Source organism: Apium graveolens, chromosome 9 (assembly GCF_009905375.1).
Source record: "Apium graveolens cultivar Ventura chromosome 9, ASM990537v1, whole genome shotgun sequence".
NCBI classification, from domain to species: Eukaryota; Viridiplantae; Streptophyta; class Magnoliopsida; order Apiales; family Apiaceae; genus Apium; species Apium graveolens.
This window is the reverse complement of record NC_133655.1, coordinates 277,840,093-277,853,225: the sequence shown is the minus strand read 5'-3', so window position 1 is coordinate 277,853,225 and position 13,133 is coordinate 277,840,093. Positions and strand designations below refer to the sequence as shown.

The window sequence follows — 13,133 nt, the reverse complement described above, 5'->3', positions numbered from 1 at the left end:
GATGATATACTTGTCTATAGCGGGTCTGAGCAAGAGCATAGGGCATGCTAGCAGAGCACGGCTTGGTTGTTATGAAAAAGTGTATTTTTGGGTCCCCGAAAGTTGCCTACCTTGGGCACGTCATTTCTGGACAAGGAGTGGTAGTGGACATGGATAAAGTGCAAGCTATAACTGAGTGGAAATGTCCCCGAAATTTGAAGGAGCTGCGGGGCTTCCGCTACTACCGAAAGTATGTCCAAAAGTATGCTCAAATTGCCCAACCATTAACTGACCAACTCAGGAAGGATGCTTTCGGCTAGACTCCATAAGCTACTACAGCCTTTGAACAGTTAAAAAGGGAAATGATTAATCCCCATGTGTTGGCAATGCCGAATTTCAAGAAGCAATTTGTCTTAGAGACGGATGCCTCGGGATTTGGGGTGGGGGCGGTCTTTATGTAGGATGACCGTCCAATAGCGTATTTTAACAAGTTTTTAGGACCGAGAGCACAACAGAAATTAGTTTATGAAAAAGAACTTATGGCCATTTGTTTAGCTGTTCAAAAGTGGCGTTACTATCTCTTGGGACGCCATTTTTTGGTTCGCACGGACCAACAGAGCCTTCGTTATATTACACAGCAGAGGGAGATAGGTGAAGATTATCAAAAGTGGGTTGGTAAATTGCTGGGGTTTTCGTTTGATATACAGTACAAACCAGGTTGCTCAAATCGAGTGACGGATGCCCTCCCTCGAAAATCAGTAGGAGTAGTGGAACTGGGTTCTTTAATTTCTGAAGTTAACATTGATTGTCATTTTTAGACCCGGAGGTGCAGCAAGACACTCTATTATAGCAGATTAAACATGACTTGTCAACTCAAACCAAAGAACATGTGGGGTTCTCTTTGCATGACAACAAATTACTCTATAAAGGGCGTTTTGTGATCCCTCGATCCTCGTCGCTAGTACCTGTCTTGCTCCAGTTATATCATAGCTCACCCATTGGAGGACACGCTGGTGATGTGAAATCCTATCTCAGATTAGCAGCCGAATGGTTTTGGAAGGGTATGCGAAAAGATGTAGCTCAATACGTTCAACAGTGTCATATCTGCCAGCAAAGTAAAGTGTCCCAGCAGTCTCCTTCTAGTTTGTTGCAGCCAATACCTGCTCCAACTAAGGTTTGGGAAGACATCTCAATGGACTTCATTGAGGGACTTCCGTTATCTCATGGAGTGGATACAGTGCTTGTTGTGGTTGACCGGTTGTCCAAATATGTACATTTCTTACCACTCCGCCATCCCTTTAGGACAGTGACTATAGCTATGGTTTTTGTTCGATGTGCGTATGCACATGTTTCTCACCTCTATTATCTCAGATAGAGATCGTATATTTCTCATCCTGTTATGGAATGAAATGTTTAAATTACAAGGGACTGATCTCAAGCGGAGCACGTCGTACCATCCACAAACGGATGGTCAAACAGAAATAGTGAACAAAACTTTAGAATCCTATTTATATTGCTTTGCGGGAGGACAACTAAAATCGTGGTCGAAATGGTTACATTGGGCTGAATTTTCTTACAACACTTCTCCACATCTGTCCACCAAATTCACTCCGTTCAAAATTCTGTATGGCAGAGATCCTCCGCTGGTGCATCATCTGGGCGGGGGGCATCTCCAGTGGACAGCCTTGACACTATGTTGCAGGAACGCGAATGCATATTGTATAAGTTAAAATTGAACTTATTAAAGGCACAACAACACATTAAATCCAATGCTGATGAGAAACACAGAGATGAACAATTCTCCATCAGAGATAAGGTTTACCTAAAATTGCAAGCATATAGCCAACATTTTCTTGCTAAACGGCCTTTTGAGAAACTGGCGGAAATTTTTTACGGACCCTTTGAGGTGCTGCAGAAAATAGGTCAGGTTGCGTACAAACTAAAATTACTAGAGTCAAGCAAAATCCACTCGGTGTTCCATGTTTCATAACTCAAACGTGTTGTTGGAACCTTACCAGTTTCTTCTACTATAACTGTGTAACTGAGCTCTGATTTGGAGCTGGTTACAGAACCTGACACTCTCTTGGAGGTAGGGCTGTTCACGAACCGAATCGAGCCGAGTTTTGATCGAACTGAGCCGAGTTTTATCTTTTTTTCGACGAATCGAGCCGAGCCGAGCTTTCTTATCGAACAGAAACCTATGTTCGAGCTCGAGCTCGTTAACTAACGAGCCGAACTCGAGCTTGTTCGCGAACAAATACGAGCCGAGCCGAACTCGAGCCGTAACCGAGCCACTCGTTAACAAATAAAAAAAAATAACTCTACAGGCCCAACTTAGGTAATTCAAGCCCAACCCGATTTATATAACTATTTATTCCAAGGAAAGCCCAGTTGGAGAGACAACCTATAAACCAAAGTTCACCAATTCATCTCCCCGACAAAATAATAATAATAATAATACTAATTCCTTTCTTCTTGTTCTAGTCCCTTCTTCAGTTCTTCTTATCTCTGTTCTTCTTCGCCCCTCTAATTTTTTATTATGCTATTATAAGTATAACTCACACGTAATATAGATAACCATCTCAATAAATTGCGGCTTCAGATTTGGGTTTTTATCAACCAAATACGGCTTCAGCTTCAGGGTTTCATCAAGAATTAAAAAGGGTTATGTAAGCAGGTGTTTGATGATATTTGTTTAATTGGTTGTGTTTTTGTTTTGGTTATAAATTGGATATGGTTGTGATTTAATTTTGATTGTAAATTGGTGTTTTTAGATTTCGATTTGGTTGTGATTTGGTGTGTTTTAGATTGGGTTTCCTTGTCTCTGTTCATCTGTCTTGATATATCAATAGATACAAATGATGCAAGTATAAATAAAATATTCAGAATTATTTTATTTTTTTGAATTTTAACGAGCCGAGCTCGAGTCGAGCGAATTCGAGCCGAGTTCGAGCCGAACATCCTGAAACTCGGCTCGAGCTCGTTTTGCTTAACGAACAAATTTTTGTGTTCGAGCTCGAGTTCGAGTTTGAAAACGAGCCGAGCCGAACGAGCCTTTAACGAGCCGAGCCCGAGCTTGTTCGCGAATAGCTCGGTTCATGAACAGCCCTACTTGGAGGTGAGAAAATCCAAGGCTGGATCACCAGGGGCATTAGAGGTCCTAGTGAAATGGAAAGGTCTGCCGCTTTTTGAAGCCACCTGGGAAGTTGCAGCAGCTATTAAGGCCAGTTTTCTGGATTTCCACCTTGAGGACAATGTGAAGCTTTGGGGGGCGAGTAATGTTATACATGGACCATTGATCACATACGCCGGGAAACACCAGAAGGGTAAAGAGGTCAATTCGAAACTAGAAGGTAAAACAGAGATTAGTATAAGAACGTACAGGACAATAAGGGAAAAAAGAGAATTATAGACTGGATCAAAAGGAAAGGGGAAAGGAAGGGAGGCTTATGTTGGGTATTATCTTGTCTGTATCTTTTTTTCTTAAACTGGAAGAGAGATGCACTCTCGTAGTACTATTTTAATTTCACCATCTTTTTATTATAAGAACTGCATTTATTTTCAATCTAGAGCGTACAGTTAAACCTCGATAAATTAATACTCGATAAATTAATAACCTCATTAAATTAATAATTTCTTATAACCTCGAATCGGGCCATTTATGCTAAATTAATAATTTGCTAAATTTATAAGATAATATTTTTTTATTAATACTTATAAGCCCCATATAATATATAAATTAATAATTACATATTACATCAAAATTATATATTTTTAGGATGCACTTTTATAGTAAGCCTCAATTGTAACCTGCTTCTTTTTAAAATTGATGTCACCTTGTACTTCATCTTGAATCTTTCTTAATGTATTATGGAGCTCTGGCGTACTATGTTATTACAAGAGGAAATTACATAATGTAATTATTGATTTAAGGACATCTTTTTTGCTCCAACTGTGTACTTAGTTAAATAAGGTCCCTTTTATTGTTGTGGTAAATAGGACTAAGGTTGGTCTAGAAAAGATAGGGCCCTCGCTTGAACCATTTTGAGAACTTCAGGACATTACGTAATCTAATTAAATAAGTGAATCCTTTCAATTTACTTAAATTCATAAATATTTCTTAATGTTATTTTAAGTATTCAATAGATGAAAATAAATTATTATTCAGAGAATTGTATATGTTATAAAATTCTAAATAATATATCTCGATAAATTAATAAATTATTAATATATTGATAAATTACTAAATTATTAATTTTATCTATATATTAATATTTCAATTAATTAATAATTTTTCATGGTCCCAAATGTATTAATTTATCGAGATTTTACTATAGTTCATCACATTTTTCCTTTGTGTAAATTTATGCATCTGATCAGAAACTTGCATTGAAATTTCTTGTTCTAGGGTAATAAAATTCTAAAATGGGTGGAAGTTCAGATTATAATGATTGGGCGATTGCTTCGGCTTGCGGTGAATCTCAAACTCAGGTTCTAGTTGGATGTACAGGTAATGGCAAAAGTGCGACAGGCAATAGTAATAGTAATTTGCAAAAGAGCTTTTTTGTCTTGGGCAAGGTCATCTGGTGTTACTCGTACATGTCAGCTGCATACGACACTGTTAAAAGACGACCATATTCTTAATGTTATCGACACTCCTGGTACAGTTTCTTTCTAGCTGTCTGATTGAATTTTCATATTTTATTTGGTAAAGTAAAAAGGAAATTCATGTAATTTTTTTCTGAAAAAGAAAGCGAACGTTGTCCTCAATTAGAAACGAAATATCTTACACAGTACTTGTGGCAGGTTTGTTTGATTGTTCTGCTAAGACAGAATTTACTCTCAAAGAAATTGCTAAATGTATCAACATGGCCAAGGATGGTATCCACGCTATTCTTGTTGTTCTCTCATTCAAGACTCCTTTCATGGAAGGAGAGGAAGCAGTTGTCGATAGCCTAAGGACTTTATTTGGGAACAAATTGACTGATTACTTGATCATTGTTTTCACTGGTGAAGACGAATTAGAATATGATAAAATAACTCTGGAAGATTATTTGGGCGAAGAATGTCCTGGACCGCTAAAGGTATTTATGCTGTCATTTCCTGTGTATGTCCTGATTTTAAGATAAATATATGTGTTAGTGTTGTGATTAAAAAAATAGTCATCTAGCTTGTATGTGATTCCTAGACGAAGAGTGATATACTTTTACATCTTTAATCTCTGGCCATAAGGCCTAATCTCATTTTCCTGTATAACTATTATAGTTCTAAAAGTTTATAGTTAATATTTAGAATTTATTCTTAAGCCTGTTCTGTTACATTAAAACTATGATAATACTAACCACAATTTATTTTTTATTTAAGCTATTATTCAGGAACTTCTCCATCAACGTGAAAACCAGGGTTCTCTTTAATAACCGAACACAAATCTTAAGGAAGAAAGATGAACAAGTTCATATTCGGGAACTTATCCATCAATGTAAAAACCAGGGTTCTCTTCAATAACCGAACACAAATCCAGAGGAAGAAAGATGAACAAGTTCAAAATCTGTTATCTCTAGTTAATCTTGTTGTAGAAAAGAATGGAGGAAAGCCATATGTAGATGAGTTATTTCGTGGAAGTAAGGGGCTTATCTTTTCTATTGTCCTAATTTTTGGGTTTGATTCTCGTTCATCCCGAGATTTGTTAGAACATATTCTCAATTTTAAGGTACATAAACCAAAAAAAATTAAGAAAAAAATTATCTAATAGTCTCGCCAACATTAACTACTTCTATAATCGCCATATTTTTTAAAACTTTTTAAAAATTTAGATAAGAAATGCAGTGATCAGTAAAAATGTTTATAAATGCAAGTTCGTCGTTCCACAGGTTGAGTTAAAGGTCAAAGAGCATTTCCAAGCTTGAGCTGCAGCTAGCAGAAGAGAGGGCTGTTAGATTGAAAGCTGAAAGGATGGCAAAGGCTGATAAAAAGAAATCAGGTGATAAACTTCGTAAGATGAGGGAGAACTTACCCCTTGCTCAAGTGTAAGGTAACTAAAATAGTTTCACTTTCATTTCTAATCGTGCTCCCGAGTTTTTAAAAGGAACGAAAGTAAGTGATGATGAATGTAAATTTTACATACTTTCACTCCAAAACTTTCATCCCGAAAATGGGATGAAAGTACTTTACCTCCATATCATTTACTTCCTTCCCTTATAAAAACTCGGGAGCAAGGCCTTAGAGTCAGAGAGAACAGAGCAGGAGTGTGAGTCAGAGAGAGCAGAGCGGGAGCGCAAGGTACTTTCAGCCTTATCATGTCAAATACTTTTTCTTCATTATGTGTTACTTTTTTCTTTAATCCCAATGAGGGACAAATAAGCAAGAAGGATGTCACGAATTACAAAGGGGGGGGGGAAGAATTGAACTCATGACCTATATAGAGGACCAAAATGTTATTATGCGTTATTGTGACCGTGATATTTTTAATTTTGTTGTAAATCTCACTAACAAATATAGCAACATAGAGGCAAGTAAATAAAAAATTTAGCAAGTCCAAGCCAAGACCACAGTTAACAAAACAAAACATGCATGTAAACAAAATCAGTAACTGAAATAACGAAGAGAAAACAGAAGATGTACCCGAAACCATAGCTTTCAACAGTGACTGAAAATAATGGTTGTGCACAGATACAGAAAGCCAAGAAAGAAGACCACAACTGAGTCACCAGGCCTTTCTCGAAGCCCTGGCTGCTTATGAAGAGAAGATTGCCCCCTACCTGCTGCGTTTGGGATGCGTGCAATATCTCCACCAGGATAAAACAACTCGGAGTTTGTGTTAACAGCAGCAACAAAACCTCCACCTCGACGAGCACCTCAGTTGCCGGAAAACTAACTAACAATACTTCGAACTTGTGTTTTTGGGAGAGAAATGCAGAGAGGGAGAAGAGAAGAGAATGTTGTGTGGTGTGTAAAATACATTCACTTTAGCCTCTATTTATAGGAGAGGAAAAGTGAAACTGTCCACACACTTAATGTATGAATTAAACTGCTCCATTAATAAATAAAATCAAACTGATCAGATTTTCAATTTAAAATATTTATAACAGCTTTTCACTTAACACCCACATTATTATCAGATTTAAATTTTAATTCAATATATCATTTTCAGATCAGATTATATATGAATTAGACTAAGCCTACTAACAAAGTGACTTAGCCCAATTCAGTATTGAACCCAGCCCAACAATTGTAATAATAATCCAGTCACTGATAAATAAATTTGAATTAAAATTAATCCTCAAATAAATAAAATCCTTGCCCAGGTCGCCTCGCGTGCGCGAGATGCCGAGACATTCGCCATTCGACCCGACCCGGTGCGGTGCGTGGCGTGGCGGCGGCGCGTGTGTGTGCGCGTGAAACACACAACAACACAATGGACCATCACACACCTTAGTAGTTGTATACTACTCATGTGTGTGTACCATATAAAGCACACAACCCCCTTTATTTATTTCAATGTGGGACAACATTCTCAAAAATTCCAAGTTTTTTCAAGCTACTTTCAACTCTCATTTCATATAGATTTCATTAAGAAAATTCTTAAAACCAGACATGAAAATTTAAATTCAAATATCATTGCACAATTTTCAATCATTAGATTTTAGGATTAACATCAAGAACATAATTAAATTAAGCTCTAAAATCCTAATTTTCTAACAAATTCTTCTCAAGTTTTTTTAGTTTTATGCAGTATTATACCTTCTGATCATAATCTTGGAGTTCCTATGATGTTACGCGTGTTTGTGGCAAATAGAATGGCATCATTGATCAATAGGGAGATACAGTAATCTAGCGCTAGCGGTTTCAACGAGGAATATGTAAAATGCATCAACGAGTTGGCACAATGAGAACCATTATGAAATTACTGGTGTCCGCTGACAGGGGTTACTTAGTAATAACTAATAACATTTACATGACACTACTGTTAAGTGTCGAAGATTCTTATGACCCTGACTCTTCAAAAGGAGTACAAAATGTATCAGGAATAAACTGGTATTTGAAACCTGACTATTTCTATAAACAGGTGTCATTAGCTTAGCAATGTGGGATTTTTGACACGCTACTGCCTCTTGGATATTTAAGTTACAACTGTTTATGTGATGAACTTAATAGCAGAAATAACGTTGCTATAACGGAAGCAATCTTCAGGGAACTTAATGGGAGGAAACTCGAGGAACTCAGTTTTGGTGATACTTGCCTATTCTGGTAAGACAAAGGGCAAACTATCCAAAAAAGAGTACATGGAGGAAGGCACATTGATGAAATATAGCTCATCTTCTAGTAAAAGCACCTTCAGTAAGTTCAGGATGTTTTCAACATCTGCTGCTTCGACAATTGGTGCTTCTTGTTGTTATAGCCGAAATTTGGTACTGGATCATCTCGGGTCCAGTACGGGTCAATTGGAATGGAATTGGGGCAAGAGGATGAATAATTAGGTTTGGGTCTGCATTGTATGAAGCGAAGACGTGCCCTGTATATGTAGGATGCATCCATGATTGTGTAGGCAGTACCTTGGGTTGCCATGTTAAGAGATGGGGAGGAAGATATTGAAAGGAGGAGGACGCGCCCAAGGCGCAAGACGCGCCCTGATAAGTAAAAATAACATGATGAGATGTACTACAGGTAATAAGGTTGCCATGCAAGGAGAATATGTGTATTTTACAGGGGGAGGACGCGTCATGCCTCCTAGAGATGCACATTTTGGGATGGTTGAGCTTGTTCTCATTCAGGACAAAGCAAATAGATATACTTGGAAGATATAGAAATATGTGGAGTTCGTAGGGTCAGAACGCGCCCAATCGTTCAGGACGCGTCCTATTTGTGAAGAATGCATGATCAAGAGTAAGTTTAAAGCAAGGCAATCATGGAAGGAGTAATGGAGGATTATTTCCACTAACGTATTTGTTGCAGGCACTCTTTGAAGAATTCCCTCCTTGAGACGGTCAAGGAGGGGGATGTCCGTGAAAAGTTTGAAGGCCTCCAGGGGTATGCCTGATGATTGAAGGCCTCTTCCTTTATTCAACGGGTGTCCTTGTTGGGGATGTGGGGTTAACTCTGGTGTGTGCTTTGGGAACTCTGTTCTTGTATTCAACGGATGTCCTCGTTGGAGAACTTTGGAGTCATCCTGCACTTTGCACCCAAGAGCTTGGGATCACCTGTCCTGCTATCTGGTTGATTATCCTCATTCGGGGGACAGGGATGCGTCCGACATTTGGGGTGAGCCGTGGCTATACCTGCGTCTGTAAATCAAGGGAGATAGTTGTAGCGGAGTGTTATCCTTGTGCAGGGAGATGCACTATTCGTGAAGTCCTATGATTACGGACGAGCCTTGGGCCTTCGCGGTTGGGTCTCATAGTTGGACATTCCTAAAGCTAGCAGAAGATGGATTCTTGATCGGGCCTAGGAATAAGAAGTCTAAGCCCATTAGATTTCTTGTTCCCTAAGAACTACGTGGGCTTGATTCCCTATAAATAGGCATACGTAGGCAAATTGTAAGGGGTCAGAAGCGAGAGCCTTAAGGAGCCACCACCAATCCTAAGCAATCTCAGCCCCCAATTTATCACAACCACCACACTCCGCTCACTTTTCAGGTAAAGAACCACCATCGTAGATTTTGATTCCGGCGATGAACCTAAAACTTTGTTGATACCAAATTCCTCCGTCAACAAATTGGCGCTAGAAGGAGGGGTGGTGATCAAGATCATAATCTCAGGAGGAAGAGATGTCTCATCACGATGAAGGTTCTTACGCAAGAATTGAAGGAAAGCCACGGAGGAGTTTGCAAACAACGGCCACGAAGGAGATTGAATAACTATTTTTGGCTAGGGGGGTCGAAGGAGATTTGAATATAATATCTACGACTATGACGGAGATTCATGGATGATGATTTCCAGCCATGGGAGTTGAAGTTTTCAGCCATGGCCACGAAGGAGCGAAGTTGGATACAAAATTCGGATTTGATGGGTTAAGCGATTTACTTACACTGTTTGGGCCTTATCTCGAGTTCCGTAAGTCAGATTTGGACGATCTTACAGCCTACGCGAAGCTTATTAAATTCTCTTTAATTCAAAGATGATATCGCTATGAGAATCAAAGTTGAACATCCCGAAAATAGAGGAAAACAGCAGCTGCAATTTTTTTACCAAAAAATTCTATTTGGTTTAGAAGATTGCAAGAAACCCATTCCATTAAGAAGATTGGGAGAAATCTATTTGGTATAGAAGGTTGGAGAATCCTATTCTAATTAGAAGATTGAAGAATTCTATTCGATCTAGAAGATGGGAGAATCCTGTTTTAATTAGAAGATTGGAGAATTCTATTCCATTTAGAAGATTGGAAAATCCTATTCCAATAAGAAGACTAAACAATCATATTTGATTTAGAAGATTTGAGAACACTATTCAGATCAGAAGACTTAATCAGGCGCAAATCTAAGGACGATCGGGAGGAGAACACTCCAAGAAGAAGGCATTACTATCATGAGCTAGTCATCGCCTTTAAGACAATCCCTCAAGATAACACTCAACTAGTTTCGTTGTATTTTTCGTTACTCGTTTCTGGGAATTGTGTAGGAAAAGGATTGGGAAAGAGACTTGGCGTGGAGAAAATCCCCACAAACTCTTAGGACGCGCCTTAATTAAGAAATTTGGGGCCCAGACGACTTCCAACAAATTCCAGGAGAATTTACCGACTAGACAAGTCTATCCCTCTAGGACGCATCCTCCAGGTAACATTCCAAGTTCCATATTAATTGTGTTTATTGCAGGTAGGATATCTTATCAGGAAAAAATCTCATGAATTACCAAGCATTGCGTCACAATATATTAAGGCGCGCCCTCTGCATGTGAAATATTCAGTGGAGAATTGCCCTCCCAGGGCGCGCCCCCACAAGAGAAAGCCTATGAAAGTTTTCAATGAATATGTCTTGATGATCATATGAGTTATAGTCACTGCCTCAAGAATGGCTCGGGTGGAACCACTTCCTCGTCTTTCAAGACGCGCCCTTTCCTTAAGACACGCCCTCAAAATAATATTATTGGTGAGGTGAACTTTATTGACTACAAGGAGAATCATAATATTGGAACTTCAGGAGAAAAGAATCTATCAGAGTAGAGGTACTATGAATCCTAGGACGCGCCCCTTGATTGTCAAGGTGAGGCCCCAGGACATGAATGAGCTCTTCCATCTAAGGATGTAATGTTATATCCTCAACGGTTATAAGTAAACTCTCCAAGGCTATCTCTCTTAAGGTGCGCCTTCATTAAAATACCCATGCCATCTTCCTCGATATTACAGACATGATTTATAAAGAAGCAAATGAAGTACAATGATCTTCCTAGTATATCGAGAGTTTAGTTTCAGCGAACGCGCACTCACATCCTCAATAATCTGAGTGAGTTTTCAGGACGCGCCCTGAGCATATCTGGCTCATATGTTAAGGCTTCTTCTTTCGATACGATTATCAAGGTCATCTGGTTGTCTTTAGAAAAAGGAAAATATGAGAGTTGTATTAGAAACAGATGTGGAAGATGAGGCTACAAAGTACTTTTGACAAGGTGCACGCTCGGGGGGTAGGTTACCTCTCATTAGTTCTGTGGTGTTACATATTGCCACATGAGTAAGGTACATGGCTTTTCCTAAAAATAAGAGAGATTATTAAGGTCGGAAAAATACTCATGTTTAAGGAAACGCTCAACTTCAAGAAAATGTCTCTGAGAATGAGATGCCATTTATCAGATGCCACTTCGTGAGATGCCTCGCTGGGAGATGTTTCAACAAGAGATAGTTTCTTCATCTCTTGAGCTTTGTGAAGATAAAAGACTTCTAAAAATATTGATCTTTGATTTAGTTTTGTTATATGAAGATTCTGTAGAAGACCCTTATCGAGGTAGATGATACTCTTACAGAGGACGCGCCCTCCAAGGATGATTTCCCTTGTCGAGGTGGATGCGTCTCTGACAGAGGACGTGCCCTCCAAGGATGATTTCCCTTATCGAGGTGGATGCCTCTAAGGATGATTTCCCTTGTCAAGGTAGACGTGCCTCTTATAGAGGTATCTCCCTCAAAGAATGATTTCCCTTGTCGAGGTGGATGCATCTCTGACAGAGGACGCGCCCTCCAAAGATGATTTCCCTTGTCGAGGTGGATGGGTCTCTGACAGAGGGCGCACCCTCCAAGGATGAATACCATTTGTCAAGGTGGATACGTCTCTGACAGAGGACGCGCCCTCCAAGGATGATTTCCCTTGTCGAGGTGGATGCGTCTCTGACAGAGGACGCGCCCTCCACGGATGAAGACCTTATCGAGATAAGCCACTCCTCTTAGAGAGGACGCGCCCTCCAAGGATGTTAGCTTGTCGAGGTAGACATGCCTCTTACAGAGGTAGCTCCCTCAAATAATGATTTCCCTTATCGAGGTAGATGCTCCTCTTACAGAGGACGCGCCCTCTAAGGATAATTTCCCTTGTCGAGGTGGATGCGTCTCTGACAGAGGACGCGACCTCCAAGGATGATTTCCCTTGTCGAGGTGGATGCGTCTCTGAAAGAGGACGCGCCCTCCAAGAATGATTTCCCTTGTCGAGATGGATGCGTCTCTAATAGAGGACGCGCCCTCCAAGGATGAATACCCTTGTGGAGGTGGTCGCTCCACTTATAGAGGACGCGCCCTCCAAAGGATTTTCCTTATCAAGGTAGATGCGCCTTATATAAAGGACGCGCCCACCAAGGATGAACACTTTTTTTAGCACAATGCCCCTCATACGCCCTTTAATGATGTTAATTATTTGAGGAAGACGCTGACACTATAAAGGGCGCACTTTTTGAAATTAGAGGATTATAGAAGATCATAAAAGGCTCGACTTTGATTTGAAGAAAAGAATCACATTTTTTGTGAAAAATACGAGATCAGCGATTTGGGGTTATGATTTGGCAAGAAGCAAGAAATCAAATATGGAATGGTATTGTGTCATCGGTGGAATGATCTCTCTCACCAACAAGACACGTCCTCCTTGCATCAAAGGTTATTTATTAGTTGAAGATGAGAGAGCTAGCCTTTTATTCTAATCGCTCCTTCCTTCGAGCACGCCCTCCTATGATGACCCTTTCAATTTAAGG

General features: G+C 39.5%; 1 pseudogene; it reads left to right on the top strand.

Annotated features, from left to right (window-relative positions):
- The first annotated feature begins 2,367 nt into the window (after positions 1-2,367).
- On the top strand, positions 2,368-12,770 carry LOC141682934 (immune-associated nucleotide-binding protein 9-like; annotated as a pseudogene).
- Positions 12,771-13,133: the final 363 nt, after the last annotated feature.